General features: G+C 40.5%; 1 protein-coding gene across 3 annotated transcripts in view; it reads right to left on the bottom strand.

Moving 5' to 3' along the window:
• The window catches only part of RAD21 (RAD21 cohesin complex component), a 146,211-nt gene extending 143,373 nt beyond the window's left edge, over positions 1-2,838 (bottom strand). The window contains exon 1 of one of the 3 annotated variants that reach the window (XM_079902305.1): positions 2,695-2,838. The gene's annotated coding sequence lies outside the window, so the exon portion shown is untranslated. The remainder of the gene's footprint in view (positions 1-2,694) is intronic. The other 2 variants (XM_079902309.1, XM_079902306.1) reach the window with 2 other exon arrangements.
• Between the last annotated feature and the right edge of the window lie 15,342 nt (positions 2,839-18,180).

The raw sequence follows: 18,180 nt of genomic DNA, 5'->3' as shown, positions 1-18,180 counted from the left end.
TATCAAATTAAAAGCATCTGCACAGTAAAGAAAACCATCAACAAAATGAAAAGACAACCTACTGAATGGGAGAAAATATTGCAAATCATATATCTGATACACTGAAAATATTTAAAGAACTCATACAATTCAATAGCAAAAAACCCAGTCTAATTTAAAAAGATCAAGTAGACATATTTCCAAAGAAGGCATACAGATGGCCAGGAGACACATGAAAAGATGATCAACATCACTAGTCATCAGGGAAATGCAAATCAAAACCACAATGAGATATCACCTCACACCTGTTAGAATGGCTATTATCAAAAAGACAGCAAATAAAAAGTGTTGGTGTGGGCTTCCCTGGTGGTGCAGTGGTTGAGAGTCCGCCTGCCGATGCAGGGGATGCGGGTTTGTGCCCCGGTCCGGGAAGATCCCACATGCTGCGGAGCGGCTGGGCCCGTGAGCCATGGCCGCTGAGCCTGTGCGTCCAGAGCCTGTGCTCTGCAACAGGAGAGGCCGCAACAGTGAGAGGCCTGCGTACCGCAAAAAAAAAAAAAAAGTGTTGGTGAGGATGTGGAGAAAAGGGAGCTCTCGTGCACTGTTGATGGGAATGTAAATTAGTGCATCCACCATAGAAAACAGTACGTAGGTTCCTAAGAAAAGTAAAAAAATAAAACTACCATTTGACCCATCAATGTCACTTCTGAGATTTATCCAAAGAAAACAAAACACTAATTTGACAACATACACACACCACCATGTTCATTGCAGCACTATTTACAATAGCCAAGATATAGAAACAACCTAAGGGTTCGTTGATGGATGAATGGATAAAAAAAATGTCCTATCTATCTATCTAATCTATCTACCTATACAATGAAATAGTACTCAGCCATAAAAAAGAATAAAATCTTGACGTTTCTGAAAACATGAATGGACCTTGGGGGCATTATGCTAAGTGAAATAAGTCGGACAGAGAAAGAAAAATACTGTATTATCTTACTTATATGTGGAATTTAAACACACACACACACACATACACAACCCATAAAAAACAAACAAAAAACAAGCTCATAGATACAAAGAACAGATTGGTGGTTGTCAGAGGTGGGGGTGGGTGAAATGGGTGAAGGGTTCAAAAGGTAAACACTTTCAGTTATAAAATAAATAAGTCATGGGCACAGGGAGATCAGCTCGGTGCTTTGTGACCACCTAGAGGGGTGGGATAGGGAGAGGGGGAGGGAGACACAGGAGGGAGGGGATATGGGGATATATGTATGCATATAGCTGATTCACTTTGTTATACAGCAGAAACTAACGCAGCATTGTAAAGCAATTATACTCCAGTAAAGATGTTTAAAAAGATAAGTCATGAGGATGTAATGTACAGCATGGCGACTACAGTTAATAATACTGTATTGCATATTTGAAACTTTTAAGAGAGTAAAAAAAAGTTTTGTAACTACATAAGGTGACGGATGTTAACTAGACTTGTGGTGATCATTTTGTAATGATTGAATCATTATGTTGTACACCTGAAACTAATATAATATATAATCTGTTAATTACCCCTCAATAGAAAAATAAGAAAAAAACGGAAAAAGAGGAACTAAAGACGTTTATGAACACCTACTATGTGCCACATACGAATACTTGACTTACATTGCAGAGAGATTTTGAAACAACAGTTTTATTAAAATATAATTCACATACCATAGCATTCACTTTTTAAAGTGTACTATTGAGTGATTTTTAGTATATTCACAGAGTTGTGCAACTTTTATCACTATCTAATTTTAGAACATTTTCACTACCTTAAAAAGAAACCTCATACTCTTTAGCAGTCACTTTCCACTTTCCCCAACATCTCAGCCCCTGGCAACCACTAATTTACTGTCTCAATGATTTGCAGATTCTGGATATACCGCATAAAAGAAATCAAGCAAAATGTGACCTTGTGTTGACTGACTTCTAGAACTTAATATGGTGTTTTCAAGGTTCATCCACTTGTAGCACAGATATACATTATTTTTTAAACCCTACTACAATCTTATAAACTAGGCATACTTATCTGTTTTACTGATAAGGAAATTGAAAGCATAAATGCTTTGCCCAAGGACCCACAAAGTTAGCAGAGAAATATTCACACCTAGGCCTCTGTCTCATGGTTCAACCATTTCCACCATGCCACATCGATTCTCAAATGCCTCAAAGTTCTCCATATTTTGAAACTGAAAAACACGACACCTTGTAATGCACCAGAGCTAGCAAAATGATCTTGTTTCTTCCCGTCTCTATGCTCACTCAAGACGCACCTGCATCCAAGGGCAAGGGGACTGGTATCCTATTCCCATGGCTGCCATGACAACCCCACTACTTTTGAAATTGTGAGACAACTCAAACCCAGTAGAAGACTGCGGTGAACAGGCAGCACCATGCTGTATTCTTTCAGACAAGAGGGTATTCCCTACTCAGACCAGCAAGTAGTTTAGAATAAAGCTCCAAAAAGAAAACAACAGACAATGAACAGAACCAGCCTTTAGTTCATCAGTCACTCACCAGGCAGCTGAAGTGTGCAGCCCACAAACACCATGAGTCTAAGCCACAAACAATCAAGACTCCCCCGTCCCACGTCAGGACGCTCTATGCTAAAGGGGAGTTCCCAAATCTCACAGCCAGTACCTCTATCCTTCATTCTCACAGCCCACTTACCTTCTTGTCTCCCGTGTATCCTTCAGAAGCACCAAAGCCCTCGGTGGGTTTCCAACATAGTGTCCACATCCTCAGGATCCAGGCCGATGTAATCCACCACACTTCGACCTGTAGAGCCCGGAGCCCCGACGCTGTGAGCTTCATCTGGTTACAAGTATGCCTTGCATTTCTTCTTAAGAACAATCATTTCAGGAAGGCGAACAGTAGATCCCTCCATGCTGGCAAAACAGGGTAAAAAAAATACATACACTGAGACTTCTTAACCCTCAAAATTGAGAGTTGGCCCCTTATTATTACGCATTTTAACAGTTTATTGCTTTTCAAATGGTCTGACAACTCTGCCTGAGGTTTGAAACCAGCAAAGATGGCCGACGCTCTCTTTCAAGGGGAAAGGTGATTGGATCCTTCAAAACAAGCAGCAGAACACAAGTGATCTTAATTCACCACAGAAGGATAAGCGTCACAGCAGATTCTTCTAGAGCTTGTAATTAGAGGCAACATTAGGCTTTGCATCACATTATGTATGTTATTAAAATTACACAAAAGAATAAAACAATTAGGAGGTAAGAGAATAAGCATGAGGGCTGCAAATAGGTTACCAAAATAAAATATTTCTTAAAATAAAGTAAGTTCACGAATTTTAGTATGCTTTTAATTCTACAGTTATTTAATTCAATAAATATTGATTAAGCACCTTCATGCTGAGGGCTGTAGGGTAAACTAAGCCAGATGGAGATGCAGTTCTTGAGCAGCTTATAGTCTTTGGCAGGGGAGCGGGTAGAATACTGATTCATCAACCTGAGGTTGTTCCGTAATGCTAGAAGGACGGTAATGATGAAAGTTTAGGCTGTTACGGGAACCATGTGAAGGCCATCTCATCTGGACTTGGCCTTGACAACTGACATACTTACCAAAGGAAGTGACACTTAGATTGAGAACTAGACAAGGTAGTGACATTAGCCAAGTAAAGAGGGGGCAGGAGTGCTTTCAGCAGAGTGTAACTGCGCAAAGTTCTGGAAGCTATAGAGCCATGGCCAAGGATTCTTCATTGTTTTGGGGGCTGCTGTCATAAGCACAGGGAGTCAGGATGGAAGGAAGACCACGAGAACAGTAATATTGTTTATTTATTGAACAAATAACCGAATACACATTTGAGGCTGTGCATCTTCATTAAGTGACGTTATTACTTGAAAAAAGGCAATGAAAATTCTAGCAATAGGACCTTGAAGCCAAAGGGCAAATTTATCACCTTTTAAAATATGCCAACTACAGGCTTCCCTGGTGGCGCAGTGGTTGAGAGTCCGCCTGCCGATGCAGGGGACGCAGGTTCGTGCCCCGGTCCGGGACGATCTCACATGCCGCAGAGCGGCTGGGCCCGTGAGCCATGGCCGCTGAGCCTGCGTGTCCGGAGCCTGTGCTCCGCAACGGGAGAGACCACAACAGTGAGAGGCCCGCGTACCACAACAACAACAAAAAAACCCCCAAAAAACTATAAAATATGCCAACTAGTCCTGAGAGGAAGGTAACAGCAGGTGACTCTTGTTCAATAAACAATTAGGTTTGGACTGGAAAGCTAAAACCTCCCTGGCGGAAGAGGACTGCTCCCTGGAGGCCTGTCAGCGGGTTAACGTAGCACAAGCATCGCTCCTGACAATGCTGAGAGTGGTTTTCAGAGAACAGGTTTGTCTTTGGGGTATAATTATTTGGCCTACTTAATAGAAGTCTCAAGCAGGTCAACCCTTGAAATAGGGCTCTCTCCTCTTTTTAGCAGAGCTTGAACAAAAGGAAACTTAAAATCAGTTAGAGGGAAGGAGGAAACATATTTCTGTCCTTCTGGAGACAAAAGATGTAATACAATTGGTTAAAATTCAGGGGGAATAAAAACCTCTTGGGGTGGAGGGGTTTTGCCGCCCTCAAGTAGAGCCTTTGCTTCCAATGCAGGCTTGTGCTGCCACCTCGTGTTGGAAAGGCTCAGTCCACCTCAGCGCCAGCTGGTAATGGCCTGGTGTCTGATTGCGCTCCTTACGGCTCCATCAGTAAGATGCATCAAACAAGTACGAGGCACAGAATCCAACAGGGGATTTAACCCTTCGTGGCCTGCCAGGAATTAAATTCCCTACTGACAATATTCCCCTCGTCATCCTCTTTCTTCTTGCAAAAGCGGAATTTCATTCTTTTAGCAGCCTCATTGGAAGCCAGCCCAGCCGTGATGAAGCCACAATTTGACCTTTTAAAAGCATACTGGAGGGTGGTAGTTTGGACCATTAACTTCCCCCTTCCCCCTTAGGAAGGCCCTAGTGTTTTGCCTGCAGGGACCTCTTGAGGGTGTTTTTTACAGCCTGCATACAGGAAAGCTGAAATGCTCTATCAATAAAGTCCTGCAAGAATATTTCCATGTGTCTCCCCACCAAGCTCACCTTTTGTTTTCCCCATCTTATCTTTGAAAGATTTTCACCTATCCACCAAATTAGCTTTATTTAATCGAACAATTCATTGATTGCCTGTTTGGTATTAATCAAAGAGGCCCCTGCTGTCAAGTCAGGTTTCTAGTTGCTTGGAAATGACAAACACAGCCAGCCTGGGTTAATATCTATTTCAGGCCAAAGCGAAGGGGTTTGATGTTCTGACAGTTTGTGCAGTCTTACTGTGGATAAACAGGCAGGATCTGTTAGGCTGCGCAAATACTGAGAACAGGCCATCCTCTCCCACTGGCATCTTGGAAGAACCAGGCTGGAGTGCCTGACTAGGTGAGTGGACTCCAGGCCTCTGCCAGGTAGGAACATGACAGCTACGCTGCTGTTAGCGGCAGTTCTTTGAAAACATGCCCAATGCGGAGCGCGAGACTAATCAACATTCACGAGACAAGCCATCTGTTTGTTTAACGTTTGGACATGAATGTGAACCTGAGCTTGCAGACCTCTTCAGACCAGCCAGTTGCCCCAAGATCTCTGACACTGTCTCTTTGTGCATCTCGGTCTTTACCCTTCTTTAAGAGAGACTGAACAGACTTTCCCCCACTTTTCTCCTTTTGTTTTTTAAGCTGAAAGAGGAAAATAACCCACAGATTTAAAGTTGGTTTACTCTGAGCTGTCAACATCCCTGTGCCTGATGATGGTATATGAGAAAGTCTAAGGAATGCGCAGGAGAAAAGAAATACATTTCATGAGCCACGGAGGGCAGGGTCAGCGAAAGATGTTGTGAAGGTCCCTCTCCAAGTCTGAGCATGTTGGACGACATAAAAGCAAGAGCGATTTCAGACCTGAAAATCTGGTAGTTTACTCTGGGCTCTGGGGCTGATGCTGGAGCTCACTGGGCTCAGCTGCTCAGAATTAAGAGAGGGCAGCCCCTTCCAGGAACATCTGATGAGCCTTGCACTAATTCCCTAAATATCTCCCTCACCATGACAGTCACTCCTGTGTGTCTTGTCCTTCTCTCCCATGCCTAGATAAATGCAAAATTAGTATTTGGGAAGGATACAAGTTAAGGCCTCAGTATAAATATGGCAGATATGATGTACCTGGAACATAGTAGGTGGTCAAGAATTATTTAACTTAATACATAAATTAATGAAAGGATGCATGAATAAATGACGAGACTAATAACCAGATAAGTAAATAAGACAAGGGAACTAACACGTATTGAGTGCCTAATCAGACCTCGTTTGTTCCACCCAAGTCATCTCACTAAAAAGGAGGCTGTTCTAAGGATTCCCATGGACTGGAAATGGAATCAGCACAGGAAGCTCAGGAGCTGAGAGCGAATTGTACCTTTTTCTCACTGTCTTTTTCTGCATGTCCGCTTTGTTCTCCTTTTTATTTAGAGGTCTTAGTCTCCACTCTTAAATTTCTACTTGCTCATAAAGTATGCCTACCCATGATTTTGACATGTCATACCCCCAAAACGGCCATCTTGCTCTTTTTTTATCTTCTCCTTCGTTGTTAACTATTTCAGCCTCCTCTTTTTCTAAGATCCAGAAAGAAGAATTTGATCAGCCCAGCTTGCTAATGTGTTTGTTGGTTTTTGAGCCAGGCCAACTGGCTATGGCTACCGACTAGTCTGTGCACTGTCTGCTCTGGGGTCAGGTGACGACCTTGGTCCAATCACTGTGGATGAGTAGAAGGTGGGATCCCAGAGCACCAACATGGACATTACACAGCAGAGATGACAGGGACCCAATTTCCCTTTGTTGGGGTGGTGGGAGGATAGGTACTTTAAGCATGTCTGGAAGACTCCTAGATGCCAAGTTCTGGTGAAATGACTCTCCTACGTATTAACACATTTAACTTCACAACGATCTTATGAGTGTAGCCGAGTTTGCTCTGCTTAATAGATGAGGAAAGCAAGGCTCACTAAGTGAAGTAACCTGCTTGAGACCAGAAGGCTATTAAGGGACAGCTCCTGGATTCGATCCAAAGCTCAAACTCTATTCCCCAATTACTCCCTAAACGGAGGGAATGGTACGAAAATAATATTTATTTATTTTTTAACATCTTTATTGGAGTATAATTGCTTTACATTGTTGTGTTAGTTTCTGCTGTATACAAAGTAAATCAGCTATATGCATACGTATATGCCCATATCCCCTCCCCCGTGTGTCTCTCTCCCCCCCTCCCTATCCCACCCCTCTAGGTGGTCACAAAGCACCAAGCTGATCTCCCTGTGCTATGCGGCTGCTTCCCACTAGCTATCTATTTTACATTTGGTAGTGTATATATGTCCATGCCACTCTCTCACTTTGTCACAGCTTCCCCTTCGCCCTCCCCATATCCTCAAGTCCATTCCCTAGTAGGTCTGTCTCTTTATTCCAATCTTGCCCCAAGGTTCTTCATGACTTTTTTTTTCCTCTTAGATTCTATATATATGTGTTTGTTAGCATACGGTATTTGTTTTTCTCTTTCTGACTTACTTCACTCTGTATGACAGATGCTAGATCCATCCATGTCTCAACAAATGACCCAATTTCGTTCCTTTTTATGGCTGAGTAATATTCCATTGTATATATGTACCTCACCTTCTTTATCCATTTGTCTGTCGATGAGCATTTAGGTTGCTTCCATGACTTGGCTATTGTAAATAGTGCTGCAGTGAACATTGGGGTGCATGTGTCTTTTTGAATTATGGTTTTCTCTGGGTATATGCCCAGTAGTGGGATTGCTGGGTCGTATGGTAGTTCTATTTTTAGTTTTTTAAGGGACCTCCATACTGCTCTCCATAGTGGCTGTATCGATTTACATTCCCACCAACATTGCAAGAGGGTTCCCTTTTCTCCACACCCTCTCCAGCATTTATTGTTTGTAGATTTTTTGATGATAGCCATTCTGACTAGTGTGAGGTGATACCTCGTTGTAGCTTTGATTTGCATTTCTCTAATGATTAGTGATGTTGAGCATTCTTTCATGTGTTTGTTGACAATCTGTGTATCTTCTTTAGAGAAATGTCTACTTAGTTCTTCTGCCCATTTTTGGATTGGGTTGTTTGTGTTTTTGATATTGAGCTGCATGAGCTGCTTGTATATTTTGGAGATTAATCCTTTGTCAGTTGCTTCGTTTGCAAATATTTTCTCCCATTCTGAGGGTTGTCTTTTCATCTTGTTTATGGTTACCTTTGCTGTGCAAAACCTTTTAAGTTTCATTAGGTCTCATTTGTTTGTTTTTGTTTTTATTTCCATTTCTCTAGGAGGTGAGTTAAAAAGGACCTTGCTGTACTTTATGTCATACAGTGTTCTGCCTATGTTTACCTCTAAGAGTTTTATAGTGTCTGGCCTTACATTAGGTCTTTAATCCATTCTGAGTTTATTTTTGTATGTTGTTAGGCAGTTTTCTAATTTCATTCTTTTACATGTACTTGTCCAGTTTTCCCAGCACCACTTATGGAAGAGGCTGTCTTTTCTCCATTGTATATTCTTGCCTCCTTTATCAAAAATAAGGTGACCATATGTGCGTGGGTTTATCTCTGGGCCTTCTATCCTGTTCCATTGATCTATATTTCTGTTTTTGTGCCAGTACCATACTGTCTTGATTACTGTAGATTTGTAGTATAGCCTGAAGTCAGGGAGCCTGATTCCTCCAGCTCCGTTTCTCTTTCTCAAGATTGCTTTGGCTGTTCGGGGTCTTTTGTGTTTCCACACAAATTGTGAAATTTTTGTTCTAGTTCTGTGAAAAATGCCATTAGTAGTTTGATAGGGACTGTATTGAATCTGTAGATTGCTTTGGGTAGTACAGTCATTTTCACAATGTTGATTCTTCCAATCCAAGAACATGGTATCTCTCTCCATCTGTTTGTATCATCTTTAATTACTTTCATCAGTGTCTTATAGTTTTTTGCAAACAGGTCTTTTGTCACCTTCGGTAGGTTTATGCCTAGGTGTTTTATTTTTTTTCTTGCAATGGTAAATGAGAGTGTTTCCTTAATTTCATTTTCTGATTTTTCATCATCAGTGTATAAGAATGCAAGAGATTTCTGTGAATTAATTTTGTATCCTGCTACTTTACCAAATTCATTGATTAGCTCTAGTAGTTTTCTGGTAGCATCTTAGGCTTCTCTATGTATAGTATCATGTCATCTGCAAACAGTGACAGCTTTACTTCTTCTTTCCGATTTGGATTCCTTTTAATTCTTTTACTACTCTTATTGCTATGGCTGAAAGTTCCAAAACTATGTTGAATAACAGTGGTGACAGTGGGCAACCTTGTGTTGTTCCTGGTCTTAGGGGAAATAGTTTCAGTTTTTCACCATTGAGGACGATGTTGGCTATGGGTTTGTCATATATGGCCTTTATTATGTTAAGTTCCCTCTATGCCTACTTTCTGGAGGGTGTTTATCATAAATGGGTGTTGATTTTGTCGAAAGTGTTCTCTGCATCTGTTGAGATGATCATATGGTTTTTATCCTTCAGTTTGTTAATATGTTGTATCACATTGATTGATTTGCGTGTATTGAAGAATTCTTACATTCCTGGGATAAAGCCCACTTGATCATGGTGTGTGATCCTTTTAATGTGCTGTTGGATTCTGTTTGCTAGTATTTTGTTGAGGATTTTTGCATCTATGTTCATCAGTGATATTGGCCTGTAGTTTTCTTTCTTTGTGACATCTTTGTCTGGTTTTGGTATCAGGGTGACGGTGGCCTCGTAGAATGAGTTTGGGAGTGTTCCTCCCTCTGCTATATTTTGTAAGAGTTTGAGAAGGATAGGTGTTAGCTCTTCTTAAATGTTTGATAGAATTTGCCTGTGAAGCCATCTGGTCCTGGGCTTTTGTTTGTTGGAAGATTTTTAATCACAGTCTCAATATCAGTGCTTGTTATTGGTCTGTTTATATTTTCTATTTCTTCCTGCTTCAGTCTCAGAAGGTTGTGCATTTCTAAGACTTTGTCCATTTCTTCCAGGTTGTTCATTTTATTGGCATATAGTTGCTTGTAGTAATCTCTCATGATCCTTTGTATTTCTGCAGTGTCAGTTGTTACTTCTCCTTTTTCATTTCTAATTCCATTGATTTGAGTCTTCTCCCCTTTTTTCTTGATGAGTCTGGCTAATGGTTTATCAATTTTGTTTATCTTCTCAAAGAACCAGCTTTTAGTTTTATTGATCTTTCCTATTGTTTCCTTCATTTCATTGATTTCTGATCTGATCTTTATGACTTCTTTCCTTCTGCTAACTTTGGGGTTTTTTTGTACTTCTTTCTGTTATTGCTTTAGGTGTAAGGTTAGGTTGTTTATTTGAGGTGTTTCTTGTTTCTTGAGGTAGGATTGTATTGCTATAAACTTCCCTCTTAGAACTTCTTTTGCTGCATCCCATAGGTTTTGGGTCATCATGTTTTCATTGTCATTTGTTTCTAGGAAATTTTTTGATTTCCTCTTTGATTTCTTCAGTGACCTCTTGGTTATTTAGTAGCATATTGTTTAGCCTGCATGTGTTTGTATTTTTTACAGATTTTTTCCTGTAATTGACATCTAGTCTCATAGCATTGTGGTTGGAAAAGATACTTGATACGCTTTCAATTTTCTTATATTTACCAAAGCTTGATTTGTGACCCAAGACATGATCTATCCTGGAGAATATTCCATAAGCACTTGAGAAGAAAGTGTATTCTGTTGTTTTTGGATGGCATGTCCTATAAATATCAATTAAGTCCATGTTGTTTAATGTGTCATTGAAAGCTTGTGTTTCCTTATTTATTTTGATTTTGGTTGATCTGTCCATTGGTGAAAGTGGGATGTTAAAGTCCCCTACTAATATTGTGTTACTGTTGATTTCCTCTTTTATGACTCTTAGCACTTGCTTTATGTATTGAGGTGCTCTTATGTCAGGTGCATAAATATTTACAATTGTTATATCTTCTTCTTGGATTTTCCCTGGATCATTATGTAGTGTCCTACTTTGTCTCTTGTAATAGTCTTTATTTTAAAGTCTATTTTGTCTGATATGAAAATTGCTACTCCAGCTTTCTTTTGATTTCCATTGGCTTGGAATATCTTTTTCCATCCCCTCACTTTCGGTCTGCATGTGTCTAGGTCTGAAGTGGGTCTCTTGACAGCATATATACAGGGCTTGTTTTTGTATCCATTCAGCCAGTCTGTGTCTTTTGCTTGGAGCATCTAATCCATTTACATTTAAGTTAATTATCGATATATATGTTCCTATTACCATTTTCTTAACTGTTTTGGGTTTGTTTTTGTAGGTCTTTTCCTTCTCTTGCATTTCCTGCCTAGAGAAGTTCCTTTAGCATTTATTGTAAAGCTGGCTTGGTCGTGCTGAATTCTCTTAGCTTTTGCTTGTCTGTAAAGGTTTTAATTTCTCCGTCGAATCTGAATGAGATTCTTGCTTGGTAGAGTCATCTTAGTTGTAGGTTTTCCCGTTTCATCACTTTAAATATGTCCTGCCACTCCCTTCTGGCTTGCAGAGTTTCTGATGAAAGTTCAGCTCTTAACCTTATGGGGATTCTATTGTATGTTATTTGTTGCTTTTCCCTTGCTGCTTTTAATATTTTTTGTTTGTATTATTTTTTGATAGTTTGTTAATATGTGTCTTGGCATGTTTCTCCTTGGATTTAATCTGTATGGGACTCTGCACTTCCTGGACGTGATTGACTATTTCCTTTCCCATATTAGGGAAGTTTTCAACTATAATCTCTTCAAATATTTTCTCAGTCCCTTTCTTTTTCTCTTCTTCTTCTGGGACCCCTATAAGTTGAATGTTGGTGCCTTTAATGTAGTACCAGAGGTCTCTGAGACTGTCCTCAATTCTTTTCATTCTTTTTTCTTTATTCTCCTCTGTGGTAATTATTTCTACTATTTTATCTTCCAGGTCACTTATCCGTTCTTCTGCCTCAGTTATTCTGCTATTGATTCCTTCTAGAGAATTTTTAATTTCATTTATTGTGTTGGTCATCATTGTTAGTTTGCTCTTTAGTTCTTCTAGGTCCTTGTTAAATGTTTCTTGTATTTTCTCCATTCAATTTCCAGATTTTGGATCATCTTTACTGTCATTACTCTGAATTCTTTTTCAGGCAGACTGCCTATTTCCTCTTCATTTGTTTGGTCTGGTAGGTTTTTACCTTGCTCCTTCATCTGCTGTGTATTTGTTTGTCCTCTCATTTTGCTTAACTTACTGTGTTTGGGGTCTCCTTTTTGCAGGCTACAGGTTCATAGTTCCCATTGTTTTTGGTGTCTGCCTCCAGTGGGTAAGGTTGGTTCAGTGGGTTGTGTAGGCTTCCTGTTGGAGGGCACTGGTGCCTGTGTTCTGGTGGATGAGGCTGGATTTTGTCTTTCTGGTGGGCAGGACTGCGTCCAGTGGTGTGTTTTGGGGGGTCTGTGAACTTACTATGATTTTAGGCAGCCTCTCTGCTAATGGGTGTGGTTGTGTTCCTGTCTTGCTAGTTGTTTGGCATGAGGTATCTAGCACTGGAGCTTGCTGGTCATTCATTGAGTGGAGCTGGGTCTCAGTGTTGAGATGGAGATCTCTGGGAGAGCTCTTGCCAATTGATATTATGTGGGGCCGGGAGGTCTCTGGTGGTCCACTGTCCTGAACTTGGCTCTCCCACCTCAGAGGCTCGGGCCTGACACCTGGCTGGAGCACCAAGACACTGTCAGCAACACGGCCAGGTACGTGGGGAGTTTCTTGCCTTTTGGGAAGTCTGAGGTCTTCTGCCAGCATTCAGTAGGCGTTCTGTAAGAGTTGTTCCACATGTAGATGTCTTTTTGATGTATTTGTGGGGAGGAAGGTGATCTCCACATCTTACTCCTCCTCCACTCCTAAAGATAATATTTATAAAAATGCTTTTGGCTCTCCTGTAGTCCAGGAGGTTCAGAAGCTGAAAGCCCTTCTGATAAGTGTGAGTTGGCACAGTTTCAGGGTGACTGAAATCAGTTCCGAAGCCCAACAAGTAGGATGACCTTGGAAAGTACTGCATATGGGTCCCTCACTATCTTTACGGCTAGGAAGTCAAAAAGATCAGGATATGAGACTGGATCTGCTGGCCACAGATCGTTAGAGCTCATGTGACCTTGCTAGATCATTCTCTCCCAAGGGCGGTCATATTGAATATGTTCAGTGTGATTGACCAGGATGGAAAGAATTGATTGCATGTGTTCATCAGATTTGCTGTCAGGAGGCAAGTAAATGGATGATTATCTGAACAAGGACCTGATGGCTGGGTTAGTGGGGTGGTTGGGGTGGGGGTGGAGGGAGAGAAATGAAGACTAGAGAAACATCAAGATATTTTCTTTTCTCATGCTCTCCTCCTATATCCCTAAAGTTTTATTCCAAGTGCTTTAATTGCCATAATTGTTCAAACATGCATCTTTATGTACCTACTGTGGTAACACTTTATGCTTCACATCCTTCTGTTGAATTGCCTCATTTATCACTAGATCCAGCTGATTGTGATTATTTTCAATGTCTTTAAAACAGTCTGACCTTATTCTTCCTTTCTTTTTCTATCTGGTCTAGTAGGATGGCTCATTAGATTATAAACATTTGGACAAAAATGCTGACCATTCTGTCCCTACTGCCTGGCAAAGTGCCTGGCATGGGTGCTCAACAAATATCTGTTGAATGAAGGAATGCAATAAATCTTCACCTAACACCACAGCGTTCTTTACTAAAAATAAGACTGGGTTATTCTAAGATCATTGCCCTTGTGACGTTCCCTACTGGATTAAAATACAATCTCAGTTCCATTTCTTTTATAGAGTGAACGTGAGCATAGCAAAGAGAGAAATAAACCGTGATCCTAATGTGCTGCCTTCATGGCTATAGTTAAATTTCCACTGATGTGGACCTTACTGAAAATTTTAAAAGGGGGCTTTTATTTACTTTTTGGCCGCACTGCATGGCATGTGGGATCTTCGTTCCCCAACCAGGGATCAAATCCGTGCCCCCTGCTGTGGAAGCGCAGATTCCTAACCACTGGACTGCCAGCGTATTCCCCTAAAAGGGGGCTTTTAGAAACATATGTCTTAATTTAAAAGACTGGAGATTTTTACCTATTAGTATCATATTAGATAGCTTCACAGAATTTTAGGGTGGGTTAAATAAGACGAAAATGAGGGCTTTGTAAACTAGAAGACACTAAGCAAACATAGGGTATTAACAGTATCAGTGATAATGACAATTCCACCTTGGGAGATCTTTGGTGTGTGTAGGGTTTCTTAGCCCTCCTTAAATGAAAATACATAAAGTTGTATTTCTGTTCTTTCTACCTTATATCAGCCTTTAATGGTGCCCTAGCTCTCCTTGTGGTCACTACATAATGCTTTCCACACATTAGACACTTGTGACATGAAATTCTCCCAATAATCTTCTGAAGTAGGTATGTATATAGTTACGGAAACAAATGAACAGATTATTTAACTTTCCTAAGGTTGCAAATAGTATGTTCTATTGGCTTTTAGAAGCTAGGTTACCATCTGGGCGATAATAATACCTGAATAAACCCTGTAGTCAAGCCTTTAAAATACCCCCTTTCTATCCAAGGAGGTCCCAGCTACAATTATTGCAATTTGGAGGCTGCAAAGTTCCACTTATCATTTTAGAGCCCTCAGGAATACATCAGTTGTTTGGAAGCTCTGAAAATGTTTTTACCAATTGCCATCTTCTTTACCTACGGTCTGATGTGTGGTTCCAAGTAGGCACTGTGCCTTTCTCCTTTTGAAAACCCTGAATAAATCCTTTGAATCACTTCATGAAATGACAGGTCTCTTGATCAGAATCAGCAAGAACCCACCTGTCCCATTAGAAAATGGCTTTTCCAAAAGTGAGAGCTGATGTATAGCTGCTCACGAGAACGGCCCACAGTGATTAAGAAGAACGAGTCCATCGTCATTCACAGAGGCAGCACTGTGTGGCAATCCCTGCAAGCTTCCTTTCCCGCTCTGCAAAACAATCTTCATGATATATTGGGATGCTTCATGTGGGATCTATTTTTTTTTTTTTTCTTTTTTTTGCTATACGTGGGCCTCTCACTGTTGTGGCCTCTCCTGTTGCGGAGCACAGGCTCTGGACGCGCAGGCTCAGCAGCCATGGCTCACGGGCCCAGTCGCTCCGCAGCATGTGGGATCTTCCCGGACCAGGGCACGAATCTGCATCCCCTGCATCGGCAGGCAGACTCTCAACCACTGCGCCACCAGGGAAGCCCCATGTGGGATCTATTTTAAAGTGCTTTAAGTGACCCTGGCTTGTGTGTTTTTTTCCCCTGGGGCACTGTATTTTTTTAGTTCAGTATTTCTATACTGAGAAAGAGTGAAAATGTCAGGACCTTGCACAAATTGTACTGACTTGACCCTTGGAAGGCAACAGCATGCTTTCTTCCACATCATTACTTTTCATTACACTCCCTGACACATCTCTGCAAAGGAGGGAGACAGGAAGCACGGTGCACGGCTTGTCCCCTGGCTGAGTGAGTCTGTGGCTTGACCCTGCTTTATCCTGTCTGGGTGTGTTCATCATCTGCTCCTTCTCTTAAGCAGGTTCAATGATGGGTTTGTACTCAATGGAGCAGCAGCCTTGGTGGTGGCCAGCAGTTCTCTAAGAGCTAGGGTGCAATGAATCATGCAAATGAGGGGGGCAAGAGCTTGGATGAATGGAAACCCATTTTGGGAGTCTCCTCCTCCACCACTGATTTCTTACCAGACAGGTTGACAAACAGCCAAAGAGAGAGACTGGGGTTTTACCTGCTGTTCCACCCACCCCTTCTTAAAAGGCTAATGAAGTCATAGGTCTATGAGGGAACTGGGAGGAAAAGGGGTTCAGTGGTCAGACCTGAATGATAGAGATTCTAGTCAATCCCTGCAGATAGGTTGTGGCATGACCTTGGGTGAGTTACCTGCATTCATTTGCTCAGTCTTCTCCTCTTTGAAATGAGACTAAAATTATGGATGAATTGGGTTCTGATACCCACTGATCATAGTGGATGCACGAGTCAGAGAAAAGACACAGTATTCTTGCTAAATCTGATCTCAGTGTGGCCAGAGCATAATTTAAAAAGATAATTTAATATAAAAGCAGAGACAAAAAGAGGGAGAGTAGTCTGGGATTTTTAGGATGAAACAGGAGCACAGAGGAAGGGACAGATTATGAAGTTGATTATTATAGTTTTATGATTTTGTTAAGATTATACTAACTTTTTGGAGCAGTAGTTCTCAGTGGGTATGGTACCACCCCCTAAAGAGTGTTTTTGAAATTTATGGAACTGTTTTGGCTATTACAACAATTAGGGAAGCTCTTAGTGGATCGGGGCAGAAATACTGGAAGTCTTGTGATGTGTGTTATAGTCCTGCCCCAAACGAATTATCCCATACCCATCTAACTTTTGAATGTCTACCTAGACATTTACTAGATAAAGAAGGCCTATTAATCATTATCTAAGCCTAGCAACTTATTTTTTTGTCAGCATGATAATTTTTTGCATACTTTTAACATACACTGAATTTTCCAAGAATTCAGCATGAGTTATAGTTCAACTGTATAAATTGAGAGAACATTATATTTCCTCTTTTCATAACATCATTAGGGTTTTTTTTTTTTCCAGAAAATTACATCACCAATGGCAACACAACTTGGGATGCGTGAACTGCCAATGTTACAGACTTGTGGGTCAGCTGGACTGTAGCAGCAGGATTCTATAAAAAGGTACAAGCTTCTGATTATTTCATTTAATATCCCATTGTTATCACCTCCCAGCTGTTACTTTATGAAGTACAGATGATTTTATTATAAATTACTTTCCTTTTTACTTCTCCTTCATATTATAGTTAAGCCGTTTTATTGACTTTAAAAAACATTAGGTATGTAGATAGGTCCTATTATCTCTGAATTGCATTTCAGGATAATAAAGGATGTGTTAAGTCTTCTTTTAGTGGTCAGTTGTAGCGGCTCTTTCTCACTATGATTTTTGTCTCTTAGGGGTTCAATATTCTTTTTCTATAATCTGACTTCCATCCATACCAATCCAGTCAGAGAATCAAAACTGTGTATGTTTAAACCCCGGTTATAGACTAGATTCAAGTTCTATCTGGGTCTCAGGCAAATAGAGGATGCAGACAGAAAACAGGGCCATGCTGTCTAGATTCACATTCTGGGATGTCTGTGCCTTAGCCCTAACCCAGCTGTTATAGGAACCTCTATATTATCTTTATTATATTTATCTTTATTATCTTTATCTTTATCTTTATTATCTTTATCTTTATTACATTATCTTTATTATTATTACCTCTTTATTATCCCCATTGAACATACGTAGAAATCAAGGTTCTGAGAGGTTCATGACTTTCCCAAGGTCTTAAAGAAAATCAGTGGCTGGTAGAACTTGGACTGAACTCCATTGTGTCTGGAGCCCGAGGCTGCTACATTATTCTACCATGACTCACACCCTTCAATATGAAGGCAATGAACTCACTGTTATCACATAGCTGTGACTTAACAGCAAGAATGACTAAAATAATTACTCACACTGTTGTGCATAGACTTTTAATGTTTTCAAGTATACTGAAAACCACCAGCATATTTGATCCTTTCTATAAATTTCAGAAGACTGAACAGGTATTGATACCCATGTTAGACAGAAGAAGGAGGTCTTTTGGAGTTATACAAACGAGTACTCAAAGCTAGATCCATAATTGGAACATAAATCTCTGGATTAATTCTAACCTTATGCTCTTCCTACCATACTGCATGCATGAAAGATTCATTGAAAAATAATACGTATTTGAAAGATGCCTAGTGTATATCAGATGTACTGCTAAATCCTTTACATATACCATCAAATTTAATCTTCAAACAACCCTATGGGTTCGAACTTCATTTTGTAGGTGAGGTAACTGATAAGAGCAAACGATGTGAAATTCTTGATAGAATTCAATTCACCATCATCAACATGCAAACAGACAGGACAATGCCCAAATCCCTGCCTTGTTGGACTGAACAACACTCAAAAAGTTTCTAGGTGTGACTGATGAGAAATTTTTCCCCCTTTCATCTTGGTGAGGCTAGAA

Source organism: Stenella coeruleoalba (assembly GCF_951394435.1).
Source record: "Stenella coeruleoalba genome assembly, chromosome: 17".
NCBI classification, from domain to species: domain Eukaryota; kingdom Metazoa; phylum Chordata; class Mammalia; order Artiodactyla; family Delphinidae; genus Stenella; species Stenella coeruleoalba.
The sequence above is the reverse complement of the archived record's forward strand: the minus strand, read 5'-3'. Positions and strand labels throughout refer to the sequence as shown.